We start from the raw sequence: 19,802 nt of genomic DNA, 5'->3' as shown, positions 1-19,802 counted from the left end.
AGGTTTGGTAGCAAAGCGATAGCTGTAATGGGTGACTTGTCCCACTGAACACACAAGTTATCCTTTAAGTCATTTGGTTGACAAGAGTTAAGGTGCCAAAGCATGCTGAGCTTTTTGATGAGAGACATTACAATTGTATTGTAACTGGTAATCTTGCTGTATAGCACCTCCTACTTTTCGGTTCAAGTTTGACATAGATCAGCAGCAGTTCACTCAAGTCTCATCACGCAAAAATTCAGAACGCTTGCATCTACTGCCATGAGGGGGCAGTCAAGCTCGAAGCCACGCCCACTGCCAACAAAAGCCAGGCAGAGTCTCTGTGGCGCAATAGGTTAGCGCGTTCGGCTGTTAAACGAAAGGTTGGTGGTTTGAGCCCACCCAGGGATGAGTGTGTGTACCAACAAATCTACCAGTCAGCAACCAGTTGTAGGTTTGGTAGCAAATTGATAGCTGTAATGGTTAACTTGTCCCTCTGAACCCACAAATTATCCTTTAAGTCATTTGGTTGACAAGAGTTAAGGTGCCAAAGCATTCTGAGCTTTTTGATGAGAGACATTACAATTGTATTGTAACTGGTAATCTTGCTGTATAGCACCTCCTACTTTTTGGTTCAAGTTTGACATAGATCAGCAGCAGTTCACTCGAGTCTCATCACGTAAAAATACAGAACACTTGCATCTACCGCCATGAGGGGGCAGTCAAGCTCGAAGCCACACCCACTGCCAACAAAAGCCAGGCAGAGTCTCTGTGGCGCAATTGGTTAGCGCGTTCGGCTGTTAACCGAAAGGTTGGTGGTTCAAGCCCACCCAGGGACGTTCTGACTTATGCGTATTACGTGAGTTAAAGTAAAAATTCTGCTGCCAAAACGCTCTCCTTACGCATTATACACGCTCCTTGGCAAAATATTTCTCCAAGGGTGACCTGTTAAGTGCAGTGTAATTCATGACTCAACCTGGAGGCTCCTCTGTCTTTAGTCAAAATTGCACAAGCAAAGTGAAAAAACAACCTTTTTGTCACATTGCTATGAAAGTCACACACAAACAAGAAAAAATTCAAAAAGGCTGAGAGACCAAATGAGGGCACTTGGGAAACAATTTGACATTAAATCTCTTTCTTTAACAAGTCAGACCAGGAAGTTATTGACTACTTGTTGTGTGCTACTTTACTTGTTACCTACACAGCAGATATCAACCTTATGACAAACATAAATAAATCGAACACACACTCTAATGAAGGGGTGAGAGGTGGTAATGATCGAGGCCACTCCCACAGACAGCTACAGCAAGTCTCTGTGGCGCAATCGGCCAGCGCGTTCGGCTTTTAACAGAAAGGTTTGTGGTCAAGCCCACCCAGGGACGAGTGTGTATACCAACAAATCCACTGGTCAACAACCAGGGGGGTATTCCTCGAAAGTAGCTAAAGTAAGCCAGGCTATAGCCAGAAATCGTCGCTTGAACTAGCACCATCTCCCAATTAAGCCTCAAGTTACTCCACAAAGACATTTCAGCTGCATCTCAGCGAGGCTAATCCAAGCGAGGCTTACATAGCCTGGCTAAGTGTGAGTGCACGAGGAACGTAAGAAGCCCTGACAAGTGGATGGTGGAAAAATGGAGATGGCAGAAAAGGAGAGCAAGACAACAGCTCTAATTTTTTCGGCAGCTGAATAAATAATGCTGATGGAACTGTATGAGGATTTTAAAAGTGTCATCACCAGAAATGATAATACAGCTGCGATCAAAAAAGCGAAGAAACGGCATGACTAACAACTGCAGACAGACTAAACGCCTAAGTTCTGAAAGTTTCAATTGTTAGACATTTATTTTACTGTCCTCATGTATTTATGCTCTCCTCTTTGTGTTATAATGTGTTTACATAAAGCATGCTGAATTGTCTCTGTATGAGATGTACAGCACAAGTATACTGGCCCTGCTCACTTTATTAATAACCCAATAATCGACACGCATCATCATACTTTGTGACTATATTATCGTGAGTGTGTGACCCACATATTATTTTTTCACTGTTACATCTCAACAGGAGCAATCTTAACAGCCAAAAGCGTACCTGGCAGCAGGTGAAGGTAAAGCACAGGAAAATATTTCAGAGTGGTAAGTAGCCTTTGAAGAAATGTGTTTGTCCAATAAAGAGAGCAGCAAACTATATATGGAAGATACTGAAAATAAAAAAGATCAAGCTCGAGATTATGAAACTGGAGAGGGATGTTAGTATAAATTCAGATAAAGGAGAATTTCGTGTTGTGAACTGTATTTAATTCTGTTTTCTCTCCACAGCTTGAGAAACATGTAATAATAATTAAACAATTCAACACAACTTGAACTCAAACTTGTCATTATTGTATGCTTCATGCAAAGTGTTAGAAATGTGTTTTTTACATTTATATTCACAGTGGGGTGCAATGAGCTAAACGTGTGGAAAGTTATAAATCATCTCTGTCCATTTAGCCTTCTTACACTTGCTCTGACTTAAACTGCTACTGTGTCAATGCTAAATTATGAAAAGAAGTTCTAAGTCAAAGGTCACAACAATAAGGATCAAAGGAAATATGTGTCCCTGTATAGGTCCCTCACTGTGTCAGGAGAAACTGAGTCCTTTCAGGCACTGGAACTCAATGAAGAAAAGACTTGAGCCTGAAAAGTTGTCCACAACACAAAATGTATAAAATATGAAGTATACTATAAAATTTAAGATGGCTCTGTCAGAAGTCAGCTATGGTGCTTGAGAATTTTAAGCAATGAACTTGTATTTAATTTGGCCAAAGGTCATTTCTATCCGTGCCCTTGTTTTAGCATGTGCATGTGCATGTGCATGTGCATGTGCACATGCCCTTGTTCCTGGATCAGGATATGGCGTGAGGAGGTACAGCCAACAGATGTTTGATCCAGCACTTAAAGGATAAGACCGGTTTTTTGACATTGGGCCCTTGATTTCACATTATAACATGATGTTCTACTCACCCCTGCTTGTTGTTGAACATTTGGAGCTGTTCCGAAGATATTCGAGAGGCGTCTGGCTGCTCTCTTGAGATATTCGGCCATGAAACGGTTTCCTATGGGCAAGCTTATACAGGCACAAACTATGCTGTTAATAATTTATTAATTACTCTACACTAGCACTGATAACGTGGAGGTGCGTCGCTTACTTAAAAAAATCCGGGTTACTAATTTTGAATTTTAGCCGAATGAATAAATAGGCAGCAGGTCTGTGGGCTGTCTGTGGCAGTAGCACGAGGAGGACGTCAGTAACACCCACTTTACGACAAAAAAAATCAAAATTACAGTAACCCGGATTTTTTTAAGTAAGCGACGCACCTCCACGTTTCATGGCCGAATATCTCAAGAGAGCAGCCAGACGCCTCTCGAATATCTTCGAAACAGCTCCAAATGTTCAACAACAAGCAGGGGTGAGTAGAACATCATGTTATAATGTGAAATCAAGGGCCCAATGTCAAAAAACCGGTCTTATCCTTTAAAGTCAAAGTTCAGCTCTGTTACCACCATCACAGCGTCCTCAGTGGTGCCTCTTTGAATGATCACAAACCTCCTGAAATCCACAATATGAGTAAAAAACATTCAAACTTGTGCAGGAGCATTACATTTACCTTTCTTTGGGCTCATGTCATTTCTGTATTCCCCGTTTGCTCAAGTATGATCATTCACTTTAAAACAAAAGAAGGAAAATCTGAATAACAACCCATGGCCTCTGGCCCTCTCTTGCTTTCATTACTCATCCAGTGACATCACTCCCTGGCCAATCAGTGGCCTGCAGTCTGTAGACGTCACATTTTCGGCTGGACTCAACTCGAATCCCTGCCGTGTAGGTGCTAAAAATGTAGCTGCTACCAGCTGCTACTACCTCATGAAAAACCCTAAAACCCGAGTCGAATTTAGTCAAGTGGAGTAGCGTTTTGCATTTTGGTTCACGTTTCTCATATTTTACACGGTCAGGGAAGTAATGGTGTCAGGATGGCCGAGCGGTCTAAGACGCCAGACTCAAGGCTTCATTCCTTCCTTAGGACAGGGACTTCTGGTCTCCAAAAGGAGGCATGGGTTCAAATCCCACACCTGACACTAATTTATTGCTTAAATCTCACTTTCTTATTAGAAGACCGTGAAGAAAGCCATGTCAGGCCATGGTGAAAAAGGGAATTTATCTCTGAAGACGGGCCTTTAGTTCCTCCCATTAACATACACAATTCTGATGTGCGATGAGGCAGTTCTCCTGCTACATTAAGCTCTTTTCCACTCGTACTTACTCACAACCACCTCAATGTGGGTGGGGTCGTTATAGCAAGGAGGTCCAAAAGTCGCAGCAGTTTTAATAATCAACAGATGTTTGATCCAGCACTTAAAGTCAAAGTTCAGCTCTGTTACCACCATCACAGCGTTCTCAGTGGTGCCTCTTTGAATGATCACAAACCTGAAATGCACAATATGAATAAAAAACATTCTTTCCCTGCCATTTGCTGCCTTTGTGTACCTCAAGTACTCTGGAAAAGATTTCCCTTCAGAATTGCTTTGACTCTGTATTAGCCAATTTCCTGACAATACCAGTTATGTCACTGTCCATGAGCTTTACTGGCCACAACCCTGGATCATTTGAAAGTAGATCCTCACCTTCAGACTGGCAAATGTCCATTAACCCTGCCCCCTCCTGCTCTTGCTCCTTACTCTGTGCTGCGCTGTCATCTGCACTGCTGGCACTGGCCCTGTTGTCGTCATCATGGCCTGATGAGGGGCTTGGTTCTGTATCATGGATTCAAATGGAGTTTAGTTAAAGCATGCAGGTTAGTGATGCATGGACGTTAATGCATAGAAAAGTTAAATGCATGCAAGTTACAGTTATGCATGCAATCAAATTGACTCCATACTTAGCTGTAAAAGTGTAACCCTTAAAAGAAGGGAAACATCTTATTGTGAATCAATTTGAAAGTGACATGGTACTCTTTGCTACTTTCTCACCATCTTCTCTGCTGGTCCTCCTCCTGTCCTGCTGCACTTCAGCAGTGGTGGTGTCACTGGCCGCTGCAACATTGCCTGATGTGGAGCCTGGCTCTGTATCAGTGATGAATGCAAGATAAGTTAATACAGGAAAAGGTTAAAGCATGCAGGTTTCAGTTATACATCCAAGTTAGATGTATATTAATATGTTAGCCTACCATTCGCTAACATCTAGTGTTTGAAAGCTCAAAGTCAGTGAGTGAACTTACCTTTCTTTGAGAAAAACTGAGTGACCAGTTGCCTGCCTCTACTGGCCCTCTCGTCTTTCTCCCGTCTTTCCTTCCGCTTCTGATAACCCGACTTCATTCTAGATTATTTCAGTCAGCTCACCGTCCATCATGTGTTTCAGACAGCCGCTCCGTACACCTGCCTGCATTTCGGATGCGTTCAACTACAATTCGATCAGAACTGGACCGCACCATTTTGCAAGAGGGGGAGGGCCGAGTAAATGTCAATATGCCAAAGAACTAAAGAAAAGTTATTGAAATCGAAAACTGTGTTTAATTAGTTTATTTTCCATTAAAAATGTTGTAATTCATTAGAAAATTCTAAGAATGGGCAATAATATTAATATTATATTATCACTACCTCCGAGGGCCCCCCAGGCTGCACTGGGCCCTTAGAAACGTTATCACCTTTCCCCGCCTGGCGGCGCCCCTGGTGATGCCCGCCTCCACCAGGCTGTGCACCTGCTCCACCTTCGCTAAAAATAAAACCACCGCACTGTTCATGCGGGCAGCGGACTTTACCGAACCGTGCCCGATCACCTGCCCCACGGCCAGCGCCACTTCCTCCACGCTGCACGGAGAGCCGGCACCGACTCTGATACACTTAGCCTTTCTCTCAGCTCTTCCACTCACACTCCTCTCACCAGCAGAAGAAGAAGAAAAGGAGGAGTGAGGATGCGCAGTGGTGGAATAGGGGGAAGAGGCCGAGGAGCACGAAGACACCGTGCTGTCCCAGATGAAATTCGGGCCATAATTATAGATCATGTCATCATTCATAGCCACATAATTTAGCTTGTTTTTTGTTTGTGTTTATATTACAGTATATGTGTGCTATGTATATTTTTCTTTTCCTTCTACAGTACTATACTGTATGGAAGTTACGTACTTCACAGTATTTGTGTGAATAAAAATGGTTGGTATGAGTGTATTGTGTGTGCTTTGAGGCTACTCTTACTGTGAAACGTTTTTCCTTCAGTTTTATACACTATTGTATTCTGTTAGGTAGTCCTATGCCATAGTGACAAAACATCTAAACATTTTGACTTGTAGTGCTCACACAATGCCAAAAGGACAATGCATTTTGGGTGCACTGACTATTTGAATGAGAAAGAAACTTCATTTTGACACATGGCTGAACTGTTTAGGGGGAGATATGAGCTTTTGCTGGTGAACCATGGTGTTTTGCTGAACCATTCAGTTTAGTTTAGCAAAAAGTACTAAAGAGTGTTGAAAACGTCCGGTCTGTTTCAAGAAATGAGCCTAGGCAACTGAGAAAGATCTTTGCAATTTGGGTGGCACTGACTCTTTTCATGGGAAAGGAATCAGGTCTGAAGCATGGATGAACAGTTTTGGGAGAGATATGTGCTTTTGCAGGTTAGCTATGGTGTTGTGCTGAACTATAAGAGTGTTATGCCAAATGATGTTAGAGTTTTGAGAATGTAATTTCTGTTTCAAGAAATGAGCCAAACCAATAGAGAAAAACTGTAATAGGATGTTTGTTTGAATGGAAGGATATATAAGAAACAATATAACTTGATACTTACTGTAAGATTGTTTTTTTAAGTCGGCAGAGACAACGGCTCGATGAAAAATCCCTCTTCTGTAATGGCTAACTTTTATAATCCTCTAACCAAACGAAAACAAAATCTTTAATTTGTTTTTTTGTTGGTTTTGTTAGAGGAGGGGGAGCGGGAGCGGGATGGAAGGGAGGTTAACTCCAAGTTAGGGCTTCACCGTGATTGGCCGAGTTCCATTGTGAGCTCGGGCGTTGATAGGCTCGGTTCATTGCGAGTCGGTGCGACATTGGCTAAACCGTTCAATGTGAGAATGGAGAAGTGCGAAGCCTATTGGAGGTGAGATTTAGACTAACGTGAGCGAGGTAGCGCCAACGAGGCTTAAAAATCATAAACGTGCATGTATTGTCAGCCTAGGCTCACTTTCCCACACCCATTCATTGGTCCTGCAGACGTTGCTAAAGGTATGTGATAGCCACTTGCCCAGCTCACATGGATTGCATGGCAATCAAATAAGTGGATGGTAGGAAATAAAATCTTCTAATCTGCAGCCCCCTGTGACACCTATGGGGGGCGAGAACGGCAAAACCGAAGAAAAATGTGTCTGACATGACAAGTTTAAGTAGATAATAAAGGAAGGAGAAACTGAAAGACGACAAATATCTGATTGCAAGGCATCTCTAAAAGAGCGATGGTTTGAATCCCCATAACTCGGGTTTGACACAAGGCGACAAAGATCTGATTCCAATGCTTTTAAAAAAAAGAGATGGTTCGAAACCCCATAAGTTGTGTTTGACACCTTCCACACTTTGGAGTGACTGAGCTTCCGAGTGGGCTTTCTGCAGCTCCAACAGAGAGCAATCGGAGCCAAGTTTCCAGCTGTAACTTAGGTGAAGTGCTTTAAACACATCAAAACACCTGCCCCGTGTGAGGGTCGACCTCACGACCTTCAAACTATGAGACTGACGCGCTGCCTACTGCACCAACGAGGCCTGCAAAACAGAAATGTGCATGTATTGTCATCCTAGGCTCACTTTCCCACACCCATTCATTGGTCCTGCAGACTTTACTAAAATATGTGATGACATGGCCTGTTGAGCACGTAGCTACTTGTTCAAAAGACCTGTTGTCTGGACTAGAGGTTAAACAATCAACTCACAAGTTTCTTTATCTGGCTTTCATTCTCATTTTGAAAGTTTATGGAAAGTTGTAAAAGAGGTAGTTTCACGTGGGATAAACTTGACTGAATTGTCCCATGTCAGTCTATGTCAAGAGGAGCAGAGTCTGCAAAGGTGCTTTTGTCATACAGCGTATTCTATTATGTCAGCGTGATGAACTTCCTATCCTTTGTCATGGGTCTTGGCCAGGGTGCAACTTGCTTTTCAAAAAGAGAGATGGTTCGAATGCCCATAAGTTGCGTTTGACACTTTCCACACTTTGTAGTGAGTGAGCTTCCGAGTGGGCTTTCTGCAGCTCCAACAGAGAATAATCGGAGCCACCTGTGCCCAGCAAGTTTCCAGCTGTAACTGAGGTGAAGTGCTATAAACACCACATCAAAACAACTGCCCCGTGTGAGGGTCGAACTCACGACCTTCAGATTATGAGAATGACACGCTGCCTACTGCGCCAACGAGGCCTGCAAAACATAAATATGCATGTATTGTCAGACTAGGCTCACTTTCCCACACCCATTCATTGGCCCTGCAGACTTTGCTAAAGGTATGTGATGCCCACTTGCCCAGCTCACATGGATTGCATGGCAATCAAATAAGTGGATGGTTGGAAATAAGATCTTCTAATCTGTAGCCCCCTGTGACATCTATGGGGGGCGAGAACGGCAAAACCGAAGAAAAATGTGTCTGACATGACAAGTTTAAGTAGATAATAAAGGAAGGAGAAACTGAAAGACGACAAATATCTGATTGCAAGGCATCTCTAACGCTAGTCGTCCATTGTTCCGTCACGTCAACTTAACTCGCCGGATTGGATGCCTAGTGTCGCCGTGTTGCTACTACAGTGGGCGTGTATACGGAGTTGTAGATAGAACATACGGTAGAACGGCTCCGGGGGAAAGTAAATAACTTGTGATTTTAATCAACCAAAGTTTCGGAGTTTCGGAGGGAAATTAATGTGTATAAATCATCAGCAATGGAACATTATTTCATATTGCACCATGGATGTGGATCTGCTAGTGAGGAGAGCTGCTATTGTGCTGCTGATGCGACACAGGAGATCTCCTTCTCGCTGCATCACCTGTCCCTGCACCTTTTCTCTGATTTGAAAATGAAACATGAACAAGACATGTTGTGAAAACATGGCCATGGGTGTGATTTGGTTCTTTTGTTGAAATGAATGCCTATCACAATTATTGGTAACGTTGAATCCACTACTCCACCTCTGCCAATGAAAGAATTTGATGCACTGGATTGAACCTCTATTCCTTGATGGTCATTACTTTACTGCAAAAGTGGAGATGCTCACAATTGCCTGATGTTTTAGGTGTGTTTATTCGCCTACAATCGTTTTAGCACAGCCATTCTGGCCACTGCTGCTGTTCATTTTGCCCGCAATAGCAATGACATGAGCAATACCCGAAATGTTCAGTGGTGAATAAACAAAGGGAAAAAAAATACATGATCTACTGTCATTGGGTAACGCACTACGTCTGCCGTGGCAAATTTGCATAAACCTCGAGTGAGCCCAATTTTTTGACGTGCCGCAGGTCTCCAGCTCGCCGTGTCAGAATCCCAGCATGCTTTGCGAGCACGACGACAACGATCGGCCGGATTTCATTGAAAATTAACTGAATACGTTGGATACGGCTTGCTTTGACGGAACAATGGACGACTAGCGTAAAAGAGCGATGGTATTACCCAGTACGTCTTTTGATTTGCTACCCAACCTATAGGTCATCCGGTAGATTTGTTGGAGCACACACTCGCCCCTGGGTGGGCTCGAACCACCAACCTTTCGGTTAACAGCCGAACCCGCTGGCCGATTGCGCCACAGAGACTTGCTGTAGCTGTCTGTGGGCGTGGTCTCGATCATTACCACCTCTCACCCCATCATCAGAGTGTGTGTTAGATTTCTTTATGTTTGTCATAAGGTTGATATCTGCTGAGTAGGTAACAAGTAAAGTAGCACACAACAAGTAGTCAATAACTTCCTGGTCTGACTTGTTAAAGAAAGAGGTTTGATGTTAAATTTTTTCCCAGGTTCCCTCATTAGGTCTCTCAGGCTTTTTGAATTTTTTTGTTTTGTGTGTGACTTTCATAGCAATATGACAGAAAGGTTCTTTTTTAACTTTGCTTGTGCAATTTTGACAAAAGACAGAGGAGCCTCCAAGTTGAGTCATGCATTACACTGCACTTAAAGGGGAACTCCGGGGCATTTGAAGCGCAATCCCATTGCTAGAGGTTGTCAAATACTGATAGTAGGACACACACTGGTGCAAATCTGCGCTCCCTGTGCGGAGATTGCGCTGTTTGCGCAGCCTGTCATGCGAGGCTAATACGTGGTGGCTAAGGGGTAAGTGATAACCCTTCCACATAAAACAACAATTTGCACACTGCAGAAACGTCACACCACTGTATAAACCATCCGACAATAAAGTCACAAGCCTTACCATCAAAACCATATGCATGGTTCTCACATTACTGGCATGGGGACGTTACAAAACAACTTTATAAACAGCATGTCACTTACCTGTTGTTTGTATGCTCGCGCATGTGAAAGCCCAAAAGAGTCAATGGACGATACTCCCAAATACAAAGCAATTATCTTCTCTACAAAAACTGCGTTCAAGTATTTAAGACATTACAACAATACATGCCCAGTAATGTTGTTGTCACCCTTGGAAAAATATTTTGCCAAGGAGCGTGTATAATGCATAAGGAAAGATTTTTTTACATTTATATTAATTATATATACATTTATAAATTCGTTCATATTTATATACATTTTTTTACCCAAAATTTCCCCCATCCCAGATCGCCAAATGCTCCAAGTCCGCGGACAAAAACATTTTGTCCGACAATAGACCAGGAAATTTCTCTTTTTCCGTACCATTCGTGGATGCCCATGTCATTTAATGACAAATGGCATTTCTCTTTGCTGCTCAAAATGTTATTAAGCACCGTGTTACACATCAAAGTATCAGAAAAACTTGATCATTCTTTTAGTTTTTAAAAGCCACAACGGTCCTAGAGCTGCTGGAAAGAGTTAAGCGAGCCCTTCTCTAAAGAGAAGTAGTAAATCAGCTGGCTGTAAAGTGTTATTTCAAATCAAGTGGTGCGCATAGGATGACTCGTTAAAAACCAACGTCCTATTGAATTTGTGACAGGGCTCGATTAAATTGACATTCTAGTCATGTCATTGGAAAACAACAGCAGAAGTGTCTTAGGTTTACGCTACTAACAGTGCCAAAACTTGGTTCCCTCATTCTCTGACCAGGAATCGAACCCGGGCCGCGGCGGTGAGAGCGCCTAATCCTAGCCACTAGACCATCAGGGACCCAAAAGCAGTGCACGCGGTACAGGTTGCAAGACTGTGGTAAACTCATTCCTAACTGGCAAATTAATTGGCATAGTGCATTGTACTGAAGTTGTGAACATTTTAGCCTTAGATGAAAGCAATTGTGCGCATCTGGAGAATGAATCCAAGCAAGCACAAGTTTCACACTTTAGACTTCTCTCTTATTTGTAGAGTGCAAAATAAGTTTTCCAGGAGAAGAGTCTTTTTCTTATCTTCTTAGTTTTATTTATTATTAAACTTCACAATTTCAAAATGCGCGGGGAATGGCTTCGGGAACAATGGCAAAAAACAAATTTCTGATGTGTGCGCGCTACCGCGCTGCACGTCCACGACTTCTTTATCTGGGGAATCCCAATTGGGCCACGCCCACTTCAGCAGGTAGGTCCGTATTTGGACATGTGCCTCACACGGGAGAATAAATCAAACTGGAATGAGAACAGCATTAGTGACATGTAATTGGACACAACACACAGCAACATTATTATATTATATATATTAGTCGGTGGTTAAAGTTAGTTTCTTGCTGTTTTTTGCTGGTTAAACTTCAGTTTAAGATCTTTCTAACAAGCCCCTGATCGTCTCTGTGGGCATATATTAATAACCCCGTGCGTAAAGTGTGAAATGTCTCAATCAGCCTCACCTTTTCCCCGGCGCACTTCTGCACGTTACTGTATGAACACGTTGTTGTGAGTTACACAAAAACATGGGTATTTACCTTGGGGGTAATCAGAGTCACCCACATGAGCTGCCACCACCCCATGAGAGAGCAGTGTCACCCATAGTTGCCCCGACTCTCTGTTCAAACAGAGTCGGTCACCCCCCCCCACCTGCCTGTTTTGGCCACACTGCGGCGGTGGGCAGCCAGTCTCCGCTTCACATCCACCTTAATGTTGGACCACTTCTTCTTCACCTCTGGTCTGCCTGTGAGGCTTCTCAGACCCCACAGCATTGACAGCATTGACAGTCTCAGGCTCTCCCACCCACTCCTCTTAGTTTGCTGCTTATGCCGGAGGACAGCGTGTCAAAGAACAAATTTTTTTGGGCCTCCACTTCAGAAAGTAGCACCGACATATCGCTTTCCGTGAAGTTTTTCTTTTTTCCCGTCTTATTCAGTCTTTTTTCTTTATTTTCTGACCGTACACAGAGGGGAATTGCAGGTGCAGGGCTCATTTAAATATGATTTGTGAATTTAAGTAGGGGCGTGGACAGGGAGGAGTCGGCTGCTCTGACATGTGCGCTCGATTCCACGTTGATTGGGATGTACAAACGATATATGCTTGGATTGATTCAAATTCAAATTCAAATTCAAAAATACTTTATTTATCCCAGAGGGAAATTAAATGTTGATGTAGCTCAATTAAATCAAAGAGTTATTATAGTAGCTGATGGCTGTGGGCAGGAAAGATTTCCTGTAGCGGTCCGTTTTGCATCCAAACTGAAGAAGCCTTTGACTGAAGAGACTCTGTTTTCCAATAACAGTCTCATGGAGAGGATGTTCAGGGTTGTCCATAATTCTCTTGATTTTATGCAAAATCCTTCTTTGCATTATTGTCTCCAGAGGTTCCACAGTCGTCCCCAGAACAGAACCAGCCTTCCTTATCAGGTTGTTGAGTCTTTTTAGGTCCCTGATTCTGATGCTGCTGCCCCAACAGATGACGCAAGAGGAAATGACGCTCTCAACAACAGACTTGTAGAAGATCTGCAACATCTTGTTGCAAACCTTGAAGGACCTTAGCTTCCTCAAGAAGTACAGTCTGCTCTGTCCTTTCTTGTAGATGGCTTCACTGTTGTGTCTCCAGTCCAGTCTGTTGTCCACATGAACACCAAGGTATTTATATTCCTCAACCACCTCCACTTCTTCTCCCATGATGGAAACAGGGTTTGATCTGACCCTGTTTCTCCTGAAATCTACAATCATCTCCTTTGTTTTGTTAACATTCAAGATGAGATGATTGTTCCCACACCATGCCACAAAGCGGTCCACCAGCTCTCTGTACTCAGCTTCTTGTCCATCTCTGATACACCCGACAACTGCAGAGTCATCTGAATATTTCTGTAGATGACAGGAGTCTGACTTGTACTGGAAGTCTGAAGTGTACAGAGTGAAAAGGAATGGTGAGAGTACAGTCCCATGTGGTGCTCCTGTGCTGCTGATCACCTGGTTAGACACACATTTCTTCAGTCTGACAAACTGTGGTCTGTTTGTCAGGTAGTCATTAATCCAGGTGATTGTTGAGGCCTCCACCTGAGTCTTCTGGAGTTTCAGACTAAGCAGATCAGGCTGGATTGTGTTAAATGCACTGGAGAAATCAAAGAACATGATCCTCACAGTGCTGCCTGCTTTGTCCAGATGACAGTGGGTTTGTTGAAGCAGGTGTATGATAGCGTCTTCAACTCCAACTCCATGGCGATAAGCAAACTGCAGGGGGTCCTGATATGTGCTGGTTTGCTTACACAGGTGAGTCAGCAGGAGTCTCTCCAGGACCTTCATGATGTGGGATGTCAGTGCAACAGGTCTGTAATCATTGATGTCTGAGGGGTGAGTTTTCTTTGGTACCGGAACCAGACAGGATGTCTTCCACAACAGTGGTACCTTCTCTTGGGTCAAGCTAAGGTTGAAAAGGTGTTGCAGAATCCCACAGAGCTGCTCTGCACAGGCCTTCAGGACTCGGGGGTTGACACCATCTGGACCTGCAGCCTTGTTCCGGTTCAGTCTCTCCAACTGCCTCTTCACCTGACTTCTAGAAACAGAAAAGTGGGAGGGGGAGGCAAAGGGGACAGCAGCATCTCCTGATTGGGTTGAAGACAAACTAGTGGAAGCAGAAGAATCCATGACTGAGGTGGAGGTGGAGATGTTACAGGAAAGCTGTGGGTCAGAGGAGGGTGGGATGTCTCTTTGGCTGGGAACAGGAGGAGAGGATGGTGAGCTTGTTCCTGAACTGAACCTGTTGAAGAATGTGTTCAGCTCATTTGCTGTGTCCAGACTTCCATCCATCCGATCCTCCCTCTGCTTGAGGCCTGTGATCTTCTTCATTCCTGACCACACATCTCTGATATTGTTCCTCTGCAGTTTACTCTCAAGTTTCTTTCTATACACCTCCTTGCTCTCTCTGATCTTGACTTTGAGCTGCTTCTGTATACTCCTCAGTAACTCCCTGTCTCGCTCCCTAAAGGCTCTTTTTTTCTTGTTCAATAGTTCCTTTAGCTCACTGGTGATCCAGGGTTTGTTATTAGGGAAGCATCTCACTGTTCTGGTGGGGATGGTGTTGTCCACACAGAAGTTAATATAGTCAGTCACACACTCAGTCATGGCATTAATGTCCTCTCCATGTGGCTTACAAAGAGAAATCCAATCGGTTGCATCAAAACAACCCTGTAAGGCTTCTTCAGCTTCCTCTGACCATTTTCTAACAGTCTTTTTTGTGACAGGTAGTCTTTGAACAAGGGGTTTATATGCTGAACAGAGAAAAACAAGGTTGTGATCTGATTTTCCCAGGGGAGGTCTTGATTTGGAAATGTATGAATCCTTGACATTTGTGTAAAACAAATCCAATGTCTTGTTTTCTCTGGTAGAGCAGCTGACAAACTGTTGAAAAGTTGGCAGTGTAGCAGAGAGTGAGGCATGATTAAAATCACCAGATATTGCCACAAAAGAATTGGGGTGTTGAGTCTGTATCTTAGCAACAACGGAACTGATGACATCACATGCAGTGTCGGCAACAGCTGAGGGTGGAATATAAACAGCCACCAAAACAACACTGGTGAACTCTCTTGGCAAATAATATGGACGAAAACTTACTGCCAATAGTTCAATGTCAGGACTGCAGAGACGACTCTTCACAGTAACATGTCCTGGGTGACACCATCTGTTGTTGACAAGCACTGCCAATCCACCCCCTTTCCTTTTCCTGCTAGTCTTTATATCTCGATCTGCTCGTACAGTCAGGAAGCCCGGCAGAGAGACGCTGGAGTCGGGTATATGATCCTGTAGCCATGTCTCAGTAAAACACATAATGCTACATTCCCGATATTCTTGCTGAGTCCTTATCAAGGCTAAAAGTTCATCCAACTAGTTAGCTAACGATCTTACATTTCCCATGATGCAGGATGGCAGAGATGGTTTGAACTTCTTCTTTCTTTCTCTCCTCTTTGCTCCTGCTCTGCATCCACGACGCCTCCTTTTCAATTCCAGTGGGATTTCTGGCTTCAGTTGTCGAATTATTTCTGCTTTTCCAATGTTATTCAGCTGCTCCCTGTTGTAAACCACCTTGTTGCTATGGTGATGCATCATGACAAAAGAGTAAAATATACAAAAGTATTGGGAAAAATTAATCCAGCTGCACAGCATCCAAGGCAGGAAGGAACAGTTGTCCAAAAAATGCAATTTCTTCCAAGAAATAACAGGAATGAAATTTAGAGAAAAAGAAAAATCTCAATGTGAGGTACAGAGCTACTCCAACATGCTGCCACCCTCAGCAGCGCATTCTAGAACACAATGATGCGTGCGCACAGATTTGTACATCCGACGTTGGGGGTCATTTGGGTTTGAGCGTACGCCAAGTTTCAGTAGGAAATCCACGCAAGTCTTTGTACATGAGGCCCCTGGAAAAGATGATGTAACATTCAGCAAAATCACAGTTGCCATTTGACCAACTCTGAAAACCTTTCTACACACTCTTAATTCAAACTCGTTTGGTGTGCATATGAGTGTCCTCTAATGTCCACTTTTCTGATATAAGTAAGAAAAAAGAATTATTGTGTCAAAAGACTGAAATCTTTCACTTTTGTTAAATGGATTAGAGGATCGTTTACCCGATTCCTTAAAGTTGTGTTTTTTATTTTGAATAGTCACGTGGATAAGGCACTGGCCTCCTAAGCCAGGGATTGTGGGTTCGAGTCCGATCTGAGGTGTATAGCAGAGTGGCGCAGTGGAAGCGTGCTGGGCCCATAACCCAGAGATCGATGGACCGAAACCATCCTCTGCTATGTATAACTTTTCAAATCAACATCTCTCATTAAAAAAACCTGGAAAAGATGATGTAACATTTATCAACATCACAATTGACACTTGACCAACTCTGAAACCCTTTCTACACACTCTAAATTTGAACTCGTTTGGTGTGTACATGAGTGTCCTCCAATGTCCACTTTTCTGATATAAGTAAGAAAAAACAGTAATTGTGTCAAAAGACTGAAATCTTTCACTTTTGTGAAATGGATTAGTGGATCGTTGACCTGATTCCTTTTAATGTTTTTTATTTTGAATAGTCACGTGGATTTAGGCACTGGCCTCCTAAGCAAGGGATTGTGGGTTCAAGTCCCATCAAAGGTGTACAGCAGAGTGGCGCAGCGGAAGCGTGCTGGGCCCATAACCCAGAGGTCGATGGACCGAAACCATCCTCTGCTATGTATAAATTTTCAAATCAACATCTCTCATTAAAAAAACCTGGAAAAGATGATGTAACATTCAGCAACATCACAATTGACAGTTGACCAACTCTGAAAGCCTTTCTACACACTCTTAATTCAAACTCGTTTGGTGTGCACATGAGTGTCCTCCAATGTCCACTTTTCTGATATAAGTAAGAAAAAAGAATTATTGTGTCAAAAGACTGAAATCTTTCACTTTTGTTAAATGGATTAGAGGATCGTTTACCCGATTTCTTTAAGCTGTGTTTTTTATTTTGAATAGTCACGTGGATAAGGCACTGGCCTCCTAAGCCAGGGATTGTGGGTTCGAGTCCCGTCTGAGGTGTGTAGCAGAGTGGGGCAGCGGAAGCGTGCTGGGCCCATAACCCAGAGGTCGATGGACCGAAACCATCCTCTGCTATGTATAACTTTTCAAATCAACATCTCTCATGAAAAAAACCTGGAAAAGATGATGTAACATTTATCAACATCACAATTGACACTTGACCAACTCTGAAACCCTTTCTACACACTATAAATTTGAACTCATTTGGTGTGCACCAGTGTCCTCCAATGTCCACTTTTCTGATATAAGTAAGAAAAAAGAATTATTGTGTCAAAAGACTGAAATCTTTCACTTTTGTTAAATGGATTAGAGGATCGTTTACCCGATTTCTTTAAGCTGTGTTTTTTTATTTTGAATAGTCACGTGGATAAGGCACTGGCCTCCTAAGCCAGGGATTGTGGGTTCGAGTCCCATCTGAGGTGTGTAGCAGAGTGGCGCAGCGGAAGCGTGCTGGGCCCATAACCCAGAGGTCGATGGACCGAAACCATCCTCTGTTATGTATACAATTTCAAATAAAACTCAACATCTGCTGTACCTGTCTATGGGCGTGGAATTTCCAGAGTGTGTTGCTCCACATGCAGCTCTCTACTATACGGACTTTACGCTGAAGATGCCCGCTGGAACAGGAGCATTTCCGGAAAGATGCTGGCTCGATTAAATTCATTCTGGACTCTCTATCCGACCACATGAAGACCTCGGGACACTTCTGTTTGGCTTTAGGGACCCTCTACTCACTACCACGTAAGTGTTATGTTGTTTGGAGCTGTAGAAGAGGTGTAAAAATAGCGTTTTGTAACGGCGATACCATATGCCCCACTCTCCTCCAGGCTAACGACTTTTGGCTGAAAACGGTCAAATCAAAATTCTCAAAACACATCAGAATTAAAGGATAAGACCGGTTTTTTGACATTGGGCCCTTGATTTCACATTATAACATGATGTTCTACTCACCCCTGCTTGTTGTTGAACATTTATAGCTGTTCCGAAGATATTCGCGAGGCGTCTGGCTGCTCTCTTGAGATATTCGGCCATGAAACGGTTTCCTATGGGCAAGCTTATACAGGCACAAACTATGCTGTTTATAATTTATTAATTACTCTACACTAGCACTGATAACGTGGAGGTGCGTCGCTTACTTAAAAAAATCTTGGTTATTGTAATTTTGTTTTTTTCGTCGTAAAGTGGGTGTTACTGACGTAATCGTCGTGCTACTGCCACAGACAGCCCACAGACCTGCTGCCTATTTATTCATTCGGCTAAAATTCAAAATTAGTAACCCGGATTTTTTTAAGTAAGCGACGCACCTCCACGTTTTCAGTGCTAGTGTAGAGTAATTAATAAATTATAAACAGCATAGTTTGTGCCTGTATGAGCTTGCCCATAGGAAACCGTTTCATGGCCGAATATCTCAAGAGAGCAGCCAGACGCCTCGCGAATATCTTCGGAACAGCTCCAAATGACCAACAACAAGCAGGGGTGAGTAGAACATCATATTATAATGTGAAATCAAGGGCCCAATGTAAAAAAAACGGTCTTATCCTTTAAATGATTTTGATGTCAACTCAACGTATGTACTCCCAACTTCCCGTAAATTATCCTGAAGTGCATTTTACTCCGGATAATTCCTTTAAGTTGTGTTTTTTATTTTGAATAGTCACGTGGATAAGGCACTGGCCTCCTAAGCCAGGTATTGTGGGTTCGAGTCCCATCTGAGGTGTGCAGCAGAGCGGCACAGCAGAAGTGCCTCAGTGGCCTAATGGATAAGGCACTGGCCTCCTAAGCCAGGGATTGTGGGTTCGAGTCCCATCAGAGGTGTGCAGCAGAGTGGCGCAGCAGAAGCGTGCTGGGTCCATAACGCAGAGTTACATGGACAGAAACCATCCTCTGCTATGTAAAAATTTTCAAGTCAAACTCAACATCTCTCAATAAAAAAAACCTGTTAAAGATGATGTAACATTCAGCAACATCACAGTTGACAGTTGACCAACTCTAAAACCCTTTCTACACACTCCTAATTCAAACTCGTTTGGTGTGCACGAGTGTCCTTCAATGTCCACTTTTCTGATATAAGTAAGAAAAAAAAATTATTGTGTCAAAAGACTGAAATCTTTCGCTTTTGTGAAATGGATTAGAGGATCGTCTACCTGATTTCTTTTTATGCTTTTTATTTTGAATAGTCAAGTGGATAAGGCACTGGCCTCCTAAGCAAGGGATTGTGGGTTCGAGTCCCATCTGAGGTGTGTAGCAGAGTGGCGCAGCGGAAGCGTGTTGGGCCCATAACCCAGAGGTCAATGGACTGAAGCCATGCTCTGCTATGTATACATTTTCAAATCAAACTCAACATCTATCACTAAAAAAAACCTGCAAAAGATGATGTAACGTTCAGCAACATCACAATTGACACTTGACCAACTCTAAAACCCTTTCTACACACTCTTAATTTGAACTCGTTTGGTGTGCACATGAGTGTCCTCCAATGTCCACTTTTCTGATATAAGTCAGAAAAAAGAATTATTGTGTCAAAAGACTGAAATCTTTCATTTTTGTTAAATGGATTAGAAGATCGTTTACCCGATTTCTTTAAGTTGTGTTTTTTATTTTGAACAGTCACGTGGATAAGGCACTGGCCTCCTAAGCCAGGGATTGTGGGTTCGAGTCCCTTCTGAGGTGTGTAGCAGAGTGGCGCAGCGGAAGCGTGCTGGGCCCATAACCCAAAAAAATCTGTTATAGATGATGTAACATTCAGCAACATCAC

General features: G+C 43.1%; 3 non-coding genes across 3 annotated transcripts; 2 read left to right on the top strand and 1 right to left on the bottom strand.

Annotated features, from left to right (window-relative positions):
• The first annotated feature begins 741 nt into the window (after positions 1-741).
• On the top strand, positions 742-815 carry trnan-guu (transfer RNA asparagine (anticodon GUU)). The gene has a single exon. It is a non-coding gene; the product is annotated as a tRNA-Asn (tRNA).
• A 7,507-nt stretch (positions 816-8,322) lies between these two features.
• trnam-cau (transfer RNA methionine (anticodon CAU)) lies at positions 8,323-8,395 on the bottom strand. Its single transcript has one exon. It is a non-coding gene; the product is annotated as a tRNA-Met (tRNA).
• Positions 8,396-18,789: 10,394 nt separating this feature from the next.
• trnar-ccu (transfer RNA arginine (anticodon CCU)) lies at positions 18,790-18,862 on the top strand. Its single transcript has one exon. It is a non-coding gene; the product is annotated as a tRNA-Arg (tRNA).
• Positions 18,863-19,802: the final 940 nt, after the last annotated feature.

This window comes from Odontesthes bonariensis, chromosome 8 (genome assembly GCF_027942865.1).
Source record: "Odontesthes bonariensis isolate fOdoBon6 chromosome 8, fOdoBon6.hap1, whole genome shotgun sequence".
Lineage (NCBI taxonomy): Eukaryota > Metazoa > Chordata > Actinopteri > Atheriniformes > Atherinopsidae > Odontesthes > Odontesthes bonariensis.
The sequence above is the reverse complement of the archived record's forward strand: the minus strand, read 5'-3'. Positions and strand labels throughout refer to the sequence as shown.